Source organism: Lynx canadensis, chromosome B2, assembly GCF_007474595.2.
Source record: "Lynx canadensis isolate LIC74 chromosome B2, mLynCan4.pri.v2, whole genome shotgun sequence".
Lineage (NCBI taxonomy): Eukaryota > Metazoa > Chordata > Mammalia > Carnivora > Felidae > Lynx > Lynx canadensis.
The window spans coordinates 137,024,695-137,030,694 of record NC_044307.1 but is presented as its reverse complement, the minus strand read 5'-3'; positions in this window follow the sequence as shown (position 1 = coordinate 137,030,694).

The window sequence follows — 6,000 nt, the reverse complement described above, 5'->3', positions numbered from 1 at the left end:
CTTCAGGAACTCACGAAGAGAGCTATCTATCCTCTGCTAAATACAAAAAAAAAAAAAAAAAGTTAAAACTAAAAAAAAATCCTGATATGTGAACAAGAAAACAATAGAAACAGAGTAACTAGGTATTGCCCAGGATGTTTAAATCTGAGCAGCAGAAACTATTTCTCCAGAGAAGTAACTTCTTTAAGGCACAGGTTAATACACTTAAGCTTTAGGGATAAATGTTGTGAGAAACCTGCCTATAAAGAAAGTTTCTGCCCTGAAAACACCATCCATTGTGTACCATCATAATAACACTTCATATTTGTTTGGAAGGCCGTGGCCTGAAGTGGGGGGCGCTGGGTGTGAGGCTAACTTTAGCAAAGACTGACTCCTGGTTGCGTGGGCTGCCGTAACAAATCACCACAGACTGTGGCTTCAACTACAGATGTTTATACCTCACAGTTCTGGAGGATGGGAAGTCCAAGATCAAGGTGCAGCTGATTTGGCTCCTGGTGAGAACTCCCTTCCTAGCTCGCAGATAGCCATCTTCTCACAATGTCCTCACAGTGCAGAGAGAGCTCCAGTCTCTTCCTCTTCCTATAAGGACACTAATCCCATCATGGGGGCCCAGCCTCATGACCGCATCCAAACCCAATTAACCTTCTGATGGCCTCATCTCCAAACACCATCAAACTGGGTATTCAGTTTGTGAATTCACTGTGTATTCAACATGTGAATTTGAGAGCGACACAAACATTCAGTACACAACAGGTTCCAAGTTGAATTGCACAGACTGGAACGGGTGAATTCAAAGTATAAGCAGTTGCGGGGCCGTGGGGATTGAACTAGTTGGTCCACGTTTCCATTCATCAATTATTTCTTCCTGATTTCTTCCTACTTCCTAATCCATATCCGTATCTGGCAATTCCAAGCATGGAAGCTTCCAGAGGTCTCTGGAAAGAACAGTTCTACCTCCATTGGCTGCCTTTTCTGTCACTGATTTACCTGATGACGCCAGTGCCTTTGTAATTTTCCAGAACAGTCAAAAAAAAAAAAAAATTCTGGTCTTATTCCCAGCACTGTTGGCAAGTGATGCCATTTTTTATTTTCCTTGTCTTTTAATGAGGTTCAGAGAAGCAACGGACATAAGCACATGTGCACAGTCTACTATCTTGAGTGAAAAGCCCAGATCAAGTATTAATACACCAAAGAGGACACATTCATAAGGTCTCACCTTTAGCAAATTCTAGGGCTGACCTATGCCATAAGTTCTAACTTACTGTTTTATATATGTTTCTATTATAAAATATTTTGGAAGTTATGATTCGTGTATTAATATTTCTTAGAAACCTTGTAGTGGAAATGGACATAAAGAAACCAGACTTGGAATGATTAGGTGCTGTGCTCAAGATAACAAAGTCCGCTCATTTCAGAGTCAATAATATCCAGGTCTCTTTACTCCAAGGTTAATATTCTTCTGAGGTTAACAAATATTTGCTCAATAAATGAATAAATTGATGAGTAAACAATTTCTTAATAGGTGCCTATAACAGGAAGAATTTACTCCCTTGGATCCTTTCAGTTTTCCTATTTACTCCCCTTCAATCATCACATGGTCAAATTCAATGTTAATTTAAAAATTCCTCCTCATTTTCTCCCTAGAAAACCTCTTATTTCTCTGGCCTTCCTTTATTTGTGACTTCACAAACCATCCATGTGCTTATGAGCCCCAAATATATGACAGTCCCCACCCAACACCTCTCTATTAGGTTCAGGATCTCCATCTAACTGCCCAACGGACATAATCTGGATAGCACACAGACACCTCCCACCCTAACATGTCAAACACTGAACTCATGCTATTTTCCCCCAACCTGTTCTTTCTGCATCTCAGTGAATAGCGGCAGCCAACACCCACCCAGTTCTGTGAGCCAGAAACCCATGCTTTACAATCTCTCTCTCCAACTAGTTCCAACATCTCTGTCTTGATTCTCAAACCTAAGTCACTATTCACTTTCAACCTGCACACCTACTGTGCAAGTCTAGATTACCACAACAGCCTCCAGAGGGTCTCCCCAGCCTGAGATTTATCCCCACCCTCACCCCACACCAAGGTGCTAGTCCATTTGTGGCCAAAGGGATCTTTTTATTTGGTTTTTGGTTTTTTGGTTTTTTTTTTAAGTAAGCTCTGGCCCAACATGGGGCTTGAACTCTGGACCCTAAGATCAAGAGTCACATGCTCTACTGACTGAGCCAGCCAGGTGCCCCCTAAACGGATCTTTGTAAAATGCAGAAATGTTCAATAATATATCCCAAGACTTCAAATTCTCCAGTAGTGTCCCTCACTTTTAGGACAAAATCCAAACTCTTTTTTTTTTTTTTTTTTTGTTGTTGTTTTTTTTTTTTTCAAATTTTATTTATTTTTGGGACAGAGAGAGACAGAGCATGAACGGGGGAGGGGCAGAGAGAGAGGGAGACACAGAATCGGAAACAGGCTCCAGGCTCCGAGCCATCAGCCCAGAGCCCGACGCGGGGCTCGAACTCACGGACCGCGAGATCGTGACCTGGCTGAAGTCGGACGCTTAACCAACTGCGCCACCCAGGCGCCCCAAAATCCAAACTCTTATAAAACGTCTTGTATGCTCTGACCCTTGCCTACTTCACCAGCATTACTGCCCATGACTGTTCTCACCTCACTGTCTCCTCCAACCACACTCCAGCCACACTGGCCTTCTGCAGTCGCCTGAGTGGACTTTGCGTCCTCCTCTCCCCTTGCTGTCACCTATGCTTTGTGCTGTGAAGAAGACTTATCCGCCACCATCACCCTCCATCCTTTGCCTCCCTGACTCTTACCTTCCGAAGCTGAGCTTAAAATTCACTTCCTGGGGAGCACCTGTGAGGCTCAGTTGGTTAAGCATCTGACTCTTGATTTCATCTCCAGCTCAAGTCATGATCTCACGGTTCGTGGGATTGAGCCCTGAGTCAGGCTCTGGGCTGACAGCATGCTGCCTGCTTGAGATCCTCTCTCTCAATAAATAAATAACCTTAAAAAAAAAAAAAATCACTTCCTACAAGAAGATTTCCCTGACTACCAAGTCCAGAGAACACTTTTGCCCTTCACCTGACTTGACCTCCCTTTGGCAATGTGCCACACGGAGCACGCTCTCCTTGAACTCTCCTTACTCCTATCTCCCTCACCTCTCCTCTGCATCACTCCCTCCTCTGATTTACTCGGCCCTCCCCTCTCAGTCCCTCTGGTAGCTCATCCTCCTCCACCACTCTTTACCTGGGTATTCTCTGGACTTCTGTCCTCAACCCTCTGTCACTGGAGATACCCTCTCTGACCAACTTCCTGCCCTTCTGAGATTTCAACAACTTCCGGTGTCTGATGGTTCCCAAATCTGCACCTGGAGCTAGAGATTCCCATTCCCAACAGTCTACTGACCATCACCTGCAGGTCCTGCTGACACTTCAAAATCAACATCATCTCCCCACCACCTCCAGCAGCAAAGCTTGCCCACCTCCATCCTTGCCACCGGTCCCCAAGAGCACCCTGTGTGACTGTTTGTTTATATTTCCTGCTACATCCTTATCTGAGCCCGGGCACCCTTTTACTCCAGGAACCCTTTCCTCCACCCTTTTCTGAACTTCTACGTATTACCACTTATTGTTTACATAACTACACTGTGAGACCAATAGCTGGAAACAGGGTTTTCTCTGTTGTAACTCCATTTGTTGCAGGCACATGCTTTTTTTAAGTTTTATTGCTAAGTCCAAGTACATGCTTCACTTGGATTCACCAACTGAGAACATTTTGCCACATTTGACTTATTCCTTACTCTATGTGTTAATTACAGTTATGATTGCTAATTCACGGGTAATTTGCCAACATCATGGCCCTTCACCCCAAATACTTCAGCATGTATCTCCTAAGCGCAAGAATAGTCCTTTGCATAAAATAGTCAAATTTATGGGGTGCCTGAGTGGCTCAGTCGGTTAAGCATCAGACTTTTCATTTAGGCTCAGGTCATGACCTCATGGTTTGTGAGTTCGAGCCCCGCGTCAGGCTCTGGGCTGATGGTGCAGAGCCTGCTTGGGATTCTCTCTCTCTCTCTCTGTATGCTCTCTCTCTCTCTCTTTCTCAAAAAATAAACTTTAAAAAACAGTGAATTTAAGGAATTTACCAATGACACCATAATTATTCACTAATCGCCTCAATACTGTTCCTTGGAGCAGCTATCACTACATTACCTGTGTTGTCAACCACCTTCAGTCTGTTTGATCTGTAACAGGTTCTCAGCCTTCCTTTAACTTTCATAACATCAATAACAAGATAAACTGACATACAGCTCCTAACATGAGTAACACACCCCTCATACAGAATTAGCATAAATTCCAAATATGATTAAGCTGAATCAATGATGAGGAAACACTGGACATACCCCAAATCAGGGACATTCTACAAGCTGTGCTCTTTTTTTTTTATTTTTTTTTTATTTTTATTTTTTAATGTTTATTTATTTTTGAGACAGAGAGAGACAGAGCATGAGCAGGGAAGGGGCAGAGAGAGAGGGAGACACAGAATGTGAAGCAGGCTCTAGGCTCTGAGCTCTCAGCACAGAGCCCGACGCGGGGCTCGAACTCACAGAGTGTCAGATCATGCCCTGAGCTGAAGTCGGACACTTAACCGACTAAGCCACCCAGGCGCCCCAAGCTGTGCTCTTTTTAAATGCATTGCTCTCATTCTTGCCTAAGGGTCTTGTGATTTCTGAGAACATCCCTTCCTGGGGTCATTCACAACTCAGCACAGACATCATCTCCTTGGGGAGCCCTCCCTAACCATCCTTTCACCCCAGCCAATTTTGATCCTGTTTATCCTGCTTTATTTTCTTGTTAAAGCATTTAGCATTCTGTTTTTTGTTTTACCATAAATTACCTTATCTACTTTTTTTACTTTTTTTGTTATCTGTTTCCCTGCACAAGAATATAAGTTTTATAAAAGTGGGGCCATATCTAAAACAGCGCCTGCTTTAAGCGTCCAACTTCAGCTCAGGTCATGATCTCACAGTTTGTGGGTTCAAGCCCCATATCAGGCTCTGTGCTGATAGCTCATAGCTTGGAGACTGCTTTGGATCCTGTATCTCCTTCTCTATCTGTTCCTCCCCCATGCTCGCTCTCTCTCTCTCAAAAATAAAGATTAAAAAAATTTTTTTAAGAAAAAAAAAGAATACACCCTCTCTTTATAGCTGCTAAAGGAAAGAATCTCTGTATCTTCTGTGCCTAACAGAGAGCTTGGGACTCAATGGGTAGTTGCCAAATAGGTGACTAACACAATGCATGATTCACTAAGCAGATTATTTCTGGTTCAGATTTCCTCCCAACTTCTCATTTTTGCTTACTTCCAACATTCACAAGATGTCAACATCAAGACTTCCTTTTTGGTATTCTCCACTAGTATACATTTCTTTTACCCTGAAGTGGAAGAGACTTAGGGAAATGTGACAATTATAGTCCAGTCTGAAAGTTGTTCCCCTTTGCACTGACACTGAGGTTAGGCTATAATGACCCGAGTATGCTGAAAACGCATTTCTGCACAAAGTGAACAGGGAAGATTCAAGAGGGAAATCACAGAGTTAATTCAATGCAAAGGAAGTTACTCAGTCACTCAGAAATAAAATTCATATATTTGTTTTTATAAGCAAAATTTAAGATATTTTATTCAAGCACTATCCAAACGTAGATAGAGCAGCCATAATTGGTAGTTATGCTGGTATCGGTAAGAAAGGGTATGTATGGTCCTCGTCAGCAATGCCTCTGAAGTCCTCTACCTTAGATCAAAGCCACCAAAGTGCCAATTTTTAAAAGGGGGGAAAAAAATTGGAAGCAAAACAAAGAAAAACAACCTTGGGTAAAGTACACAGCATAAAGAATTCCCGGGGCAGCAAGTGCTACTCCCTTTCTCAATTAAAAATTTTTAAGTTGTCCTTGAACGCAGAAAAAGTAAGTCTTTATAATTAG